The sequence below is a fragment of the Electrona antarctica genome, assembly GCF_951216825.1.
Source record: "Electrona antarctica genome assembly, chromosome: 2".
NCBI lineage: Eukaryota > Metazoa > Chordata > Actinopteri > Myctophiformes > Myctophidae > Electrona > Electrona antarctica.
Window position 1 is genome coordinate 25,990,296 of NC_136807.1, and position 12,764 is coordinate 26,003,059.

The 12,764-nt window shown below is 42.2% G+C and overlaps 1 protein-coding gene across 1 annotated transcript in view; it reads right to left on the reverse strand.

Annotated features, from left to right (window-relative positions):
• LOC306913513 (adenylate cyclase type 6-like) overlaps positions 1–4,485 on the reverse strand; it is a 163,245-nt gene extending 158,760 nt beyond the window's left edge. Inside the window, exon 1 of the mRNA XM_079490216.1 lies at positions 4,292–4,485. The gene's annotated coding sequence lies outside the window, so the exon portion shown is untranslated. The remainder of the gene's footprint in view (positions 1–4,291) is intronic.
• Positions 4,486–12,764: the final 8,279 nt, after the last annotated feature.

Sequence of the window (12,764 nt, forward strand, 5' to 3'; positions counted from 1 at the left end):
ATGCCAGGTCAGTAATGACCTGGCATCTGTCTACTTGTAATTTAAATTTCATTTTTATCCGTTGCATAAGCATGCAAGGTCGAACCTAGGGTAAGTGCTACAGCAAGTGCTGGAGTGCTGGAGTCTTCAGAGTACGGTGGAGAATTGGGAGGGAGTGTGTGGTTCTAATTGCAATGGGGAGTTCATTCATTCCATAGTTAGGGAGCTAGAAGGGAAGGGAGAAGAGTCTGGGACGTGTGGAGCGTTGTCCCGAATGTTTTAGTGAAAGTTCTGGGGTGCCATACTTTTGGTTGCTTTGTAGGCCAACATCAGTTTTGTGCTCTTTGTGCGGGTAGTAACTGGGAGCCAATGGAGGGAGTGGAGAAGGGGGGAGACATGTGAAGATTTTAGCTGGTTGAAGACCAAGCGTGCTGCGGCATTCTGGATCGTTTGGAGAGGCTTTTGTGCACATCACGGGCCTCCCATTATGAGTTATAGTCAAGTTTTGATATGATCACTGATGTGTGGATAAGGAGCTGGGCTGACTCCTGGGTGAGGAAGGGTCTGATCCTTTGAATGTTATAGAGTGTAAACTTACAGAATCGAGTGACCGATGTGATGTGTGCCTCAAAGTGGGGTCCGTAAACCCCCAGGGGTGGGGGTTCCAGGGTCCCTGGTCAAATTGATAGCATCAAAATCTGTTTAATAACCCTATTTTATCATCAGCTACAGGGAAAATAGCCAAATCTAAATCACAGTGAGTTGCGATGCAACACGTTGTGAACTTGTAGAGCTGCAATTTTCTTGAAAAAAAAGGGGGGGGATCACTGGCACAAAAACATTTCCGTGGCCAAATACAATTTGGGGGTCCATGCAATGAAAGAGTTGGAGAACCACTGGAATATGGTTAACAACAAATGGTAAATGGTGCATTTATATAACGCTTTTACCAAAGCATTTATATAGATTATATAGAAGTTACATAAGGTCTTTACATTCACCCAATCACAAACACATTCACACACCGATGGCAGAGGAAAACATGCAACTAAGGCACCAACCTACACATCAGGAGCAATTAGGGGTTCAGAGGCTTGCTCAAAGACACTTCGACACTAACTCTGGGCCTGGGGAGCCTGGGATCGAACTGCGAACCTTGTGGTTCTCCATCTGGCCACTGCCGCCCCAGCAGGGGGTGCATTTGGCCCTACAGTGACTATAATGCTCTCCTGGAAAGCTAATACCATGCACTATATTATTAGCTGATCTCACCAAACCTCTAAATGACCTGAGCGTGAGAGCTGCAGATTGTGCAGAGCCAAATGTAATAAAAAGGTAACAGCAGAGCAGCATGGGGCGACTGTCGCGGCTGCTGTTGCCTCTCCAGCGGGAGGCAGAGCACTGACAGGCAGGCAATGAGTGTGTCGGAAAGAACGCTGTGCTGTTGAAGCAAAAATAGACTCTTCTCACCACGGTTATCTGGCACGTATCCTGCAGTTTTTTTTCCCATCTTTTTTTACTGCTTGCACTGTCTGGATCAAGGAAGATCCGAGGAGGGAGATATAAATAAAGCCACTATGTCGTTAGTCAGCTCACCACGGCCCCCGGCCAGCCTCAGAGGGACTGAATGACTCCCGGCGACGAAGAACGTATGTGGCTTTATATGCGATGCGTCCCTCGATCACTGCTGTCTGTCTGTGTACAAGGTCGACCAATGTTGTCGTCCCCCTCCCACACCCATCACCCCACCCCCCCGTTCGTTGTCGCGCTGCCTGGCTGTCGCCAGTCGTCTCTCTCTCCCTCCCTCTCCCTCTCTCACTCTCTCTCTGCTTACTGTGCAAGGCGAGCGAGGCGAGCAGTGTATTCCTCGCAAATGCTTTTTAAGGGAGGTCATTTTCTGCTATAGGCTGCTATAGAAATAGGCAGTAGGTACTGTAGGTATGTGGAAATATTATTAATGTACCTTACATTGTCATCATCATAATATAAAATATTAGATAACATGCGATACATGCGATAATTGAAAACGTCATGGTGGTAAATAATAAACATGCACACACACACACACACACACACACACACACACACACACACACACACACACACACACACACACACATGCTTGCAGTACGCAGACAGACAGACAGACAGACAGACAGACAGACAGACAGACAGACAGACAGACAGACAGACAACCCAGATTCCTCTCAAACAAGGGATTGAATTAATTTCGCTCCTATGCCACACATTGCCACTAAAATGTGGAACGCCATTAAGAGTAAGACATGTGAATCCCTTAACTCCTTCAAAACCGCTCTCAAAGGGCACCTACCGACGACTGCAATTCAAAACTGGCCCCCGTAAAAAAATATATCTGAGTTCCCCCCCACCACCTTTTCCCTTTTCCCATGTTTTTTTTTCTTTTTTCCTTTATGATGATTTCCTGTTTTTATAGAAGTGTATATTTGTATGTCTCTAAATGTTCTGATGAATTGAACATGCTGGACCCTGTTGTAAGTGTGTGCTTAATCATGGTGTGTCCAGCAGAGTAACAGTTTTTGTATGGACCTGTGCTTTCGTTGTGAAATGTAGGCCTACCCATTGAAATGTAGGCCTACCCATTCCACATACTGTGCAAAAAACTTTAAATCAATCAATCAAATCACACATGCAGACAATACACAGACACTATACACTACACTACACTACACACACACACACACACACACACACACACTCGACATTCGTGTGTCTGTGTGTAGTCAGTCAAGTGTAGTGAGGCTATATGGATGATTTGCGACTCAATGTAACATTCCACGTGAAGATACAATGTAGCCTGGCCGGGCATTCCTCGCACGGAAGATACAATCAACACTCCTGCTCCACGCACGCACAGTCAGTCAGGCCGTGCGACGGTGCGAGACGTGCCGGCCGTTGTTGCCCGCATTCAAGAGTAGGCTACCAGCCTATACTACGTTACATAACATTACAGTATATATAGGCCTGTGTGTGTCACTGTGTGTGTGTGTGTGTGTGTGTGTGTGTGTGTGTGTGTGTGTGTCTGCGCGCGCGTGCGTGCGTGTGTGTCAATTTGTCGCTATCGCTTGCACGATGAGAACAGATCTTCAAGCTACAGGGACGCGTTCTGTAGCTTGAAGATCAGTTCTCATTATTGGGCAAGCGACAGGCGAGTGTCGCCTGCTGCGATGGAGCTTTACAAAACAGTTCGCGCTGTCATCTTGCGTGCCGTGCAGCACTGCCCCATGCAACTTTACAATAATGTCTCGCACGCACGCACACACACACACACACACTGTGACACACACACGCACGCGCGCAATTTGTAAATACACCCCTCATAGACTGAGCCTACCCAACGCGACTATCGGGCCGCACGCGTTCGTTGCTCGCCGACGCAACGACGCAACCCCTTCAGTAAACAAACACACAGCATAAACAAACAAACAAGCAATAAAATGTATATTGCAGTGAGCCTATTATTATTATTATTATTATTATTATTATTATTATTATTATTATTATTATTATTATTATTATTGCACACATTTCCATGAAGCATCAATCGTTAGAGTTACGTGGATCATCAACGACTGCATCGACGAGGAAAATATAGGCTACGTTAATTTCCTTCCCCCAGATTTACTAAACAAGTTAACAAGCCTGTACCATCTATAAGATAATTTAATTCCAAATAAATTAAGTTTAAACTTTAAAGTTATGTCACCCTGCAGGACCAGATTAAATGACTGTGTATGGATAAATGCATGTGACTTGCAGGTTATATAGATTAGAACATATCTGTCTTTGTCGCCATTGTCGTTTATAGACTGTTGGATGTTCATCCTTACAAATTACAATATAACAATATAAAATGTTCACAGATAACGAGACATGTTTTATTGACCATAAGGGTCTCGTTATGCATTTATTATAACCTCTTGTCAAGCAACGAGATCTCTAGAGGCACGCCGATATATGCATGGCATAGGCCTATATCATAATACATAAACCATAGTAACACACTACATAATGTAGTCTAGATCCACTAGAAATCGCAGCGGCTGACATTAGAAGTAGCCTAATCTATAGCTCTCCGAGTCCGACACAGTTACCCACGACAACATCCACGCCGATGTGTGTGACAGTGACAGACACACACGACACGACACGAGAGAGAGAGAGAGAGAGAGAGAGAGAGAGAGAGAACATAACATACATGTCGGCATGTCGGCCTGCCTGCAGTAGACAGTAGTGCACCAGTATATATAAATAACAGGCTAGGAAGACTCACCATGATCATCATCATTTCCCCAACAAGACCGCGGGAGACAATCCTCCTATCTAGGCTGAAGACTGGTGTCCGGATCTGTGGCGCTCTGTCGCCGTGGTTCTGGGTGGAGGAAGACCAGGGTGGTGGCGCTACGACCATTAGTATCCTATCGAAGGATCGGATGGATACCCGGTAAACTGAACGGTTAACTGAAGTACTGGACTGGTCGCCCTGTGGCGATAGTCTCCTCGACTCCTCCTGCCTATAGGCTGACTCTCTCTCTCTCTCTCTCTCTCTCTCTCTCTCTCTCAGTCTGCCTCTCTCTCTCTCCTCATATCAGACATTACTCTCCGTCCACTTTTAGTAACTCGGCACTCCCTCTAGAGGCCAGCCTGGGTATGGACAGTGATTCAAGATTACATTTAAATGTGTTTGTCACTATTTATATCTAGTCACTCATAGAGCAGGTTATAAGAATCAAAACTGAGATAAGATAAGATTATCTTAAAGCCTGTGCAACAGTACAGGCTCTGTATATAAAATTCACGGTTTGGTTCGATATTTTGGTCCATTTGTAATAAATTAAAACTAGATATTTGTTGTAATTTAACAACACCCGTAACTTCTAGAACAGTTTCTTTGTTTTTTTTTGGCAAGAATAAAATCTGTTCAACCATGTTAATGTTAGGCTATTTGAAAATATAATACTATATGCACTAGAAGCTATCACTGTTTACTAAAACAAAAAAGTGCTCCTCTTCCCCAACACTCCACTGAATGGTGTTATTGTGAATGTACTGTATATGGTGCACCAGCTTAATATGGTGCCAACATATTAAGCCAGGGTACAACATTGTTGGTACCCTGGCTGGCTTGGTTCGATATGTAGCAATAGTAGTCACAGTAGTCACATCAGTTTACATAGGACCACAATGGAAACATGTCCCCAGGACATTTTTGTGATGTCTGACTGTACGTACGTCATGCTGTTTACATACATTTCTGACCAAAAAAGTATTTGATCAATCAATCAATAAATCAATCAATCAATCAACCAACCAACCAATCAATCAATCAGTCAACATAACTTGGTAGAGCTCTTGCCTTTGGACCACAAGTTCATGGTTTCGATCCAGGGCGCCGCCAACTCAGCGAATGAGTATCATGTCTTGGTGCAGCAAGTCATGCGGGAAGTACTGGGAGCTGATGGTAGGTGTGGCGCTCCACCTCAGCAATCCATCTCCCAGGAGTCTAGCCATTGTAACGGGGATAGACTCCCGCGTGTTACCGGCAATAAGCCACTCCCGATTCCACTGTGCAAGAGTTTCTAGACACCACACTTCTTTTGTTTTATGTTTCCTATATGTCATTGTAATTGTGTTTCCTTTGCTTGATGTTCTGTGTAAAGCACATTGAATTGCCTTGTTGTTGAAATGGAATGGAACTGAATTGACCGTCAGATTTTATTAGGTTCCATTTGCACACTCTCAGAGTTAAAGAACCTTAAGGGTCCATTTGGACTCCTGGTGGGCCCTGGACCTGACATTGAGAAACAATTTACAATTTAGGAATTTAGCAGACGCTCCTAATCCAGAGTGATTTACAGTAAGCAAGCAATCTAGCAGAAAGGGCCAAAAAGCGTTTTTGGTAGGGTCATACTTTACAGGCCATTTTCAAAACTTTCCCTCAGACAATTCCAGGCAACTTTTTGTATGTTATTCAGGACATATTTAAGATACAAAATCAGCTGAGCTTTGGTTCTTTTGCAATTAGATTGAGGTTGACCCCTTTTTTCCATAGATTGCCAATACTAATGGTAATACATCAAATACTGTGTATAAAAATAGTCATCATGAATCATACGTAGGCTAAGCTTAAGAACTTAACAGTGGAATATCTATATAATGAAACTATATGTTTAACACTATAGAGTCCTATGTCTACATAAAGTGCTAATTTGAGCCTATGCATATGCCTGTAGGTGGTCGAGGCTATAGGGCAAGTACTACGGCAAGTGCTATGGGCTGCATGGAGTCTGAAGTGGTGGGTTTTCGGACTACGGCGGAAGATCGGGAGTGAGTCTGCAGTTCTGATTGCAATGGGAAGTGCATTCCATAGTTTTGAAGCCAGAAGGGAGAATAGTTTGGGACGTGTGGAGCGTTGTCCCTGAGTTTTTAGCGAAGGTACTTCCAGCTTCCCTGCGTCGGCTGATCTGAGCGCATGGGAGGATTTGTAGGGTCAGATCAGACTTGCAAGATATGGGGGTGCCATACCTTTGGTTGCTTTGAATGCCAGCATCATAGTTTTGTACTCTGTGCGGGCAGCGACCGGGAAACAGGCGAGCTGCGGCAATTTGGATCAATTGGAGAGGCTTAAGTGCGCATGCCGGTAGGCCAGTAAGGAGGGGGTTACAATAATCAAGTTTTGACATGACTGATGTCTGGATAAGGAGCTGGGCTGACTCCTGGGTGAGGAAGGGTCTGATTCAAAGTCGTAGTAGGCCTACACACAGGCCTACAGTGAGGAGGAGATAAGGTTTCTCCATATCAAGCAAGCTCATGGTTTCCTGTTCAGGACAGGTTATAATGTCAAAGTGGACTAAGGCGGATTAAATTGATTGATTAGAACCATCTGCAGGCAGTAATGGCTTCTATTGTCTATTCAAATCCAGGACAGGTAATTTATTGTTACCGATGATACTAATTAAGGCCCTGTTCCATTTAGTACAGTGGTTATCAAACGTTTTAATTCAAGGGCACCCATAACTCTGAGAGTGTACAAATGGAACCAAATGGACCCTTACAGGTCCATTTGGTTCCATTTGTGCACTGTCAGTTACACACCTGTACGGCGCCATTTGGAACCCACTCAAGGACACTTTTTGAGACCCACCACTGGTGTAGCAGTGTGTTTTCAGTGAGCCAACATGCACAATAGCAGCACCCTGACTGACCAAAACGTAACAGAGCCTTCATTAGATTAGTATCATCGGTAACACCTATAGGGAAGGGGGCCCGCCAAGTTCTTTCCATTATGGCTGCTGTGCACAGAGCCTATCACCCTAGCTTCCATCTACTGCTACATACACATCCATATAGCCTACAGTATATCCAGAGTCTTATTTAATTTGATATATATAAAACATATATCGTCGCTGTCGGACAGAAACCTCTTATCTGGAGGACCTTGATGTAAACAAGTCTTAGTGATTTTCTAGTTTCATCATCATAGCATTGTATTGACTTGTGCTTTCGTTTGAAATGTACCCATTCTACATACTGTGAATACAAATTTCAATCAATCAATCAATCTTTTTCATAAATTTACACCCTACTTGATCATACAGAAGCATCAAAAGTAGCAGATCCGCACACTTGAAACACTGCGCGAAGCGACACATTATACACTTCTGAAAGGTAACAGTTTTGGACATATGAGGTTTCCACCCGAGACTCAATTAAAATAAAAAATGACCCACATATGGCTCTGGAAAAAAAATGTTTCTCTATTTATTCAACATGTTGCCCATTGTTGGTGCAGCCAAATGCCTTGGCAGTGCCTTCCTCAGTAGCTGCATTCCACCGAGACCAGTTCCAAGGCCTCTTTCTATCTAAGGCCCTTCCCATGTCGGTCCACCCGAAGCTCATTAACTCAACCCACAACAGTCACGGTCTAAGTATACATACAGTACACAAACCAGTGCCCCTATTCCAAATGTACACAGGAGTGTAACTAATAATACTAGTCTTTATTGTCCCCTTCATCTTCATAGTCTGTTTCAACTGAAAAACATATAGCCATATAGTATAGAACGTCCGTCAGCCAGAGGATGAGCGAGTGACGTGGCGAGGACTCTATAGAGAACCTACAGTATAGGCAGAGAGCCTGCAGTATAAGCCTGGACAATGACAGACTACCTTTTTCTACCTGACAGCCAGACCCTCCCTCCTGACTCCTCCCGTCTCCTACCGACTCTACTGACTCGTCACTCAGCAGGAGTCAGGAGGAGTCAGCAGGAGAGGGGAAAAACAGCCCCTTATTAGGTTAAAAAAATCACACTCGTGTGAAGTGAGGGGCACTCACTGTATTTATATTGGCCACATGACATACGTCGTCATTTAGTGCCCTAAACAAACATTAAAGTCCATAGACTTGGCTGGCCATTTTGGCAAATGATATACGTTATAACTTGTGCATGCCGTGATTTCGCCCACTAAAACAGGATCATCAATTATACTAGGAGGAAGATTATTTTAAAAAAAAAAGTGTACAGAAAGTGTTAAAATTATGTTTTTATGTGGCCACACCCATCAGTTCATTAAGTATACCTGGTTTTCACCTTAGCACCACTGAGGGGTTCTGTTATGATATCACAAAAATGGTTTATTTTCGATTGGGCCTTTTGACTCAAAGGCTTTCAGCGTTCAAAGAAACCAAAAATACACAGGGAAGACGCATTTGAATATTCTAACCACACCTGGAGGGACTATTAGAGTAATGTTAACTCCATAGACACATAATGACACAAATCAGAAACAGTACAAAAATCACAGCACTCCATCTTTAAAGTTGTAGGCTCAGTGGCTCTAAGGGTTCTCTAAAGTGCTCTAAACACTCAAAGTCCATAGACATGGCTGGCAAACGATTAATGTCATAAGTGACCTAAACAAATATTAACAATCCCATAGACTTGGCTGCCATATGACGTAAGCTTCAAAAGCCATGCGTTGGAGCGGCTATAATTATAGCAACCCTAAAAAAACTATTATCCTAACAATGTCACCATAAGTAAAGCCTTCTTTATTATATATATATATATATATATATATATATACATATACACACACACACACACACACACACACACACACACACACACACACACACACACACACACACACACACACACACACACACACACACTCGTGTGAAGTGAGGGGTGGTCTTATCATCATACATCTTCATACATCAGATTCCGTGCTTAGCCAATCAATCATCATCACAAATGTCATTCCGGCCAATCACTTTTGGCGTCTTCACTTTTCTGCCCTCACTTTTTATCCTCGGTGTACTTTGCTCAGCCAATCAAATCATCGCTATGGGGTGATCAGCCAATCAAATCATTGTGTTTGTCACAAACAGACAAAGCTGGGCATATTATAGAGGAATAAGTGATAAGGATGATGGTTACAATGCGAAATCAATGTACCACAGACCTGCTTACATATCTTCTCTGTCAAAACTTTCCAGGATTCTATTAAAAATAGCAAAAAGTACAAGCTCAAAACACGTCGCTTCGAGATGCGTTTCGAGCTTGTATACAGTATCTGCTACTTTTGATACTTCTGTGTGAGGCTGTAGTATGATCAAGTAGGGCATTCATTTACGGGGGAAAAACACAAAAAAGGTTACAATAGGATATAAGAGGCATTTCTATCCGACTGCAACGATATGTTTTACAACCACTACTCACTTTCTTATGCACCTGTTGCTGTCAAATTCATATATCTCCTTTCAAATGTCTGCTCTTCAAAGTCCTGTCAATCTGACTCTTTCTTGACTTGTCCATATATACTTTGTTGTTAATCTCAATTGTAAAAGTTTTACTGCTGGACTTTCACAGCAGCACCATATGCCAAAGTCATTTCCTTGTATGATGAACTCATGGTCACACTTGGCAATAAAGAGAGGCTCTATTTCCTATTCTGACATCTGGTCCTGTTGTGTTTGTTTGTTTTACTGTAGAAGAAAGATGATGTAGTGTTACAACAATAGAGTAGATTATTTATACATTTGTATATCGATGTTTTTTAAATGATCATTAAATTGTTACGTTTTTTTGTGTTTTGATGAGAAAACCACTGCCTTTTTTCAAGTTTCTTTCAGAAAACAAAAAACAAATGTCTAAATAATTCCATACAAAACATTTATAACAATTAGATTGATGGAACTATTAGATTGATGTACAAATAACGCTGTCATTATATAACACAAGAGGATTAAATTATTTGGGCCAATTGGTGTTTTGATTTACAACAGCTAACAGTAAACCTGACTTAGGCCAAGTAAATTACTTACCGTACTCCAGACATTTTGCCAAGTCACATTGTCTTATGACTTATACTAAATGAAATGGCCTAGGTCATATTGTCTTTGACTTATGCCAAATAGAATATACACTCTTGAAATGACTATTATACTACTGAAGTGGTAACAGCATATACTCCTTTTCAATAACGATATACTTTAGGTCTGTAGGCCACGAGAGATGGACAGTGTCATGAAGAGATCATTTAGGGAACAAATGTATGGCATTTAGGCTATTATTTTAGGAAGGTGACAGCAGCCTACAGAATTCATCCTAAATCAACCAGTGGTGTAAAGTAACTAAGTACATTTACTCAAGTACTTTGAGGTATATTTACTGAAGGCTACTGGATTATTTCCAAATTTCAGTACTTTTACTTCTACCCCACTACATCACAGAGGCAAATATTATACTTTTACCCCACTACAATTATTTGAAAACTTTAGTTACTAGTTACTTTAAAGATTTTGATTATAATAACAAAACGTACATTACCCACTTCAGCCCTAGGCTAATTTCGCCTTTTTTTACATTTCGGCCATTTGAAAATAGCAGATCTACAAGCTCGAGCTCATAGATCTGCTATTTTAAAAAGATTTTATACATTTGAAAACTTGTGAAACTGGGCATTCTGCATACTTTTGGTACTTTAAGTATACATTTTGATGCCAATACATTTGTACTTGTAATTGTTACTCAAATGAATTTTGAGTAAAAGTTTTTACTTGTAACAGATTATTTCTACATGGTAGTATTGATAATTTTACTCAAGTAAAAAAAAAAGTGAGTAGCCTACTTCTTCCATCACTGACTGACTGAAACAAACAATCATGCACTTCCTGAACTCAAGCAGGTCAGGGCACCTGGAGGCACAACTTGGGGGTTATGGCATCCGATTGGCCTGCATGTTGTCTAGCTGCTGCACACACACAATACCATCTACCTTTCCGTTTTAATCGCATTACCCCTGGTGTCTCGATCTATTTTGGGCCTGTCATTAGAGGTGACAATTCTCAAAAATAGCCCAGGTGGCAGGCGGCCATAGCTGAATGGGTACAGAGAGGCCATCTGGGAAACAGAAGAACGTCCCCACCCAGTTCACATCCCCATCATGTGTCCCTGTATAGCAAACATGGTTATTTACGTCATCATTTTAACGTCTACAGGCTTTTGTGTTTTACCCCAGACAAGTTTTTAAGTTGCTTGATTCAGTATAGATATTTGATATAAATGTTATCCTTCCTATATGAACCCATTGTAACTATACATTTTATTATTCATTTGTAAAAAATCACACCCGTGTGAACTGAGTGGTGCAAGGTCTTATATAGCCTGATCAGCTGTGGTCTGACGTAATGTCAGTGACCATAGTAACCATGCTCATTATTTTGGGCCCCACGTACAGGTACACACAAACACGGATACAAACAAAGCTGGTTGTTGGAGTGGTTTGCACCACTCAAAAATAAAAGATGACAGGGACACTGAACAATATGTTAATACATCCTCATCACCTTTATTTAGACTCTGGAATACAGTTGAGAGGCAATTCCTCACTCCTATACAGTATGTTTATGCTTCAGGCTGTATTTATTTTTAAATAATCGGATGCCTTCTGCAGAGTGGGCCCCCAAGGACCCCCAGGGGTCCTTGGTGGCGTTCCAGGGGATCACCAGCACAAGTATTTAATATACCATCACAATCATTTTAGCCACTGTATCCATTATGTTGACTATTGCAAAATGGCAGATGTACAAGCTTCTCTTCTGGGGGTCCCTGGCACAACAAATTTCCAGATGGGGGTCTGCTGTCTGCAGCCAAATACATTTAATTTTGGAGGTCCTTGGCATGATAAAGTCCATCTTATTTCTGAGCTGAGCTGAACCACCTGGACCCCATGCAGCATCCATGTTCTGAGGGGAACATTAGCCAAAAGATAGCAGAAGATAACCCTAATAAGCAACATATCAGCGTACAATATGGATAAACAGTTCAGCAAGAAATAGAGAGAGAGAGTGCTAGAGGGACCACTGTAAAGAGAGCATAATTACAAGACCTGTGTCAAGCATAACTAGAATAAGCATTTGACTTCCTGTTGTCGTTATCAACATAAAAGTCAGGAATATGTCAGTCAGGATGCATGGTCGGTCCAGAGCAGGATAAGGAAGTGTTTTCAATAAAGGCTGCAGGAGTTTGAGAGCCCAAACCACTGGCAAAATCTCATCAGTAGCTGTGCTCTGTCTAAAAGTTAAGGAGCAGCTGTAGTAGACCAGTGGTTCTCAAAGTGGGGTCTGGGGACCCAGGGGTCCTTGAAGGGGTTCCAGGGCGTCCACATTAAAATGATTGATAGTTAGGAACCTTACTCTGAGAGTATACAAATGGAACCAAATCAGAGTTATGGTGGTC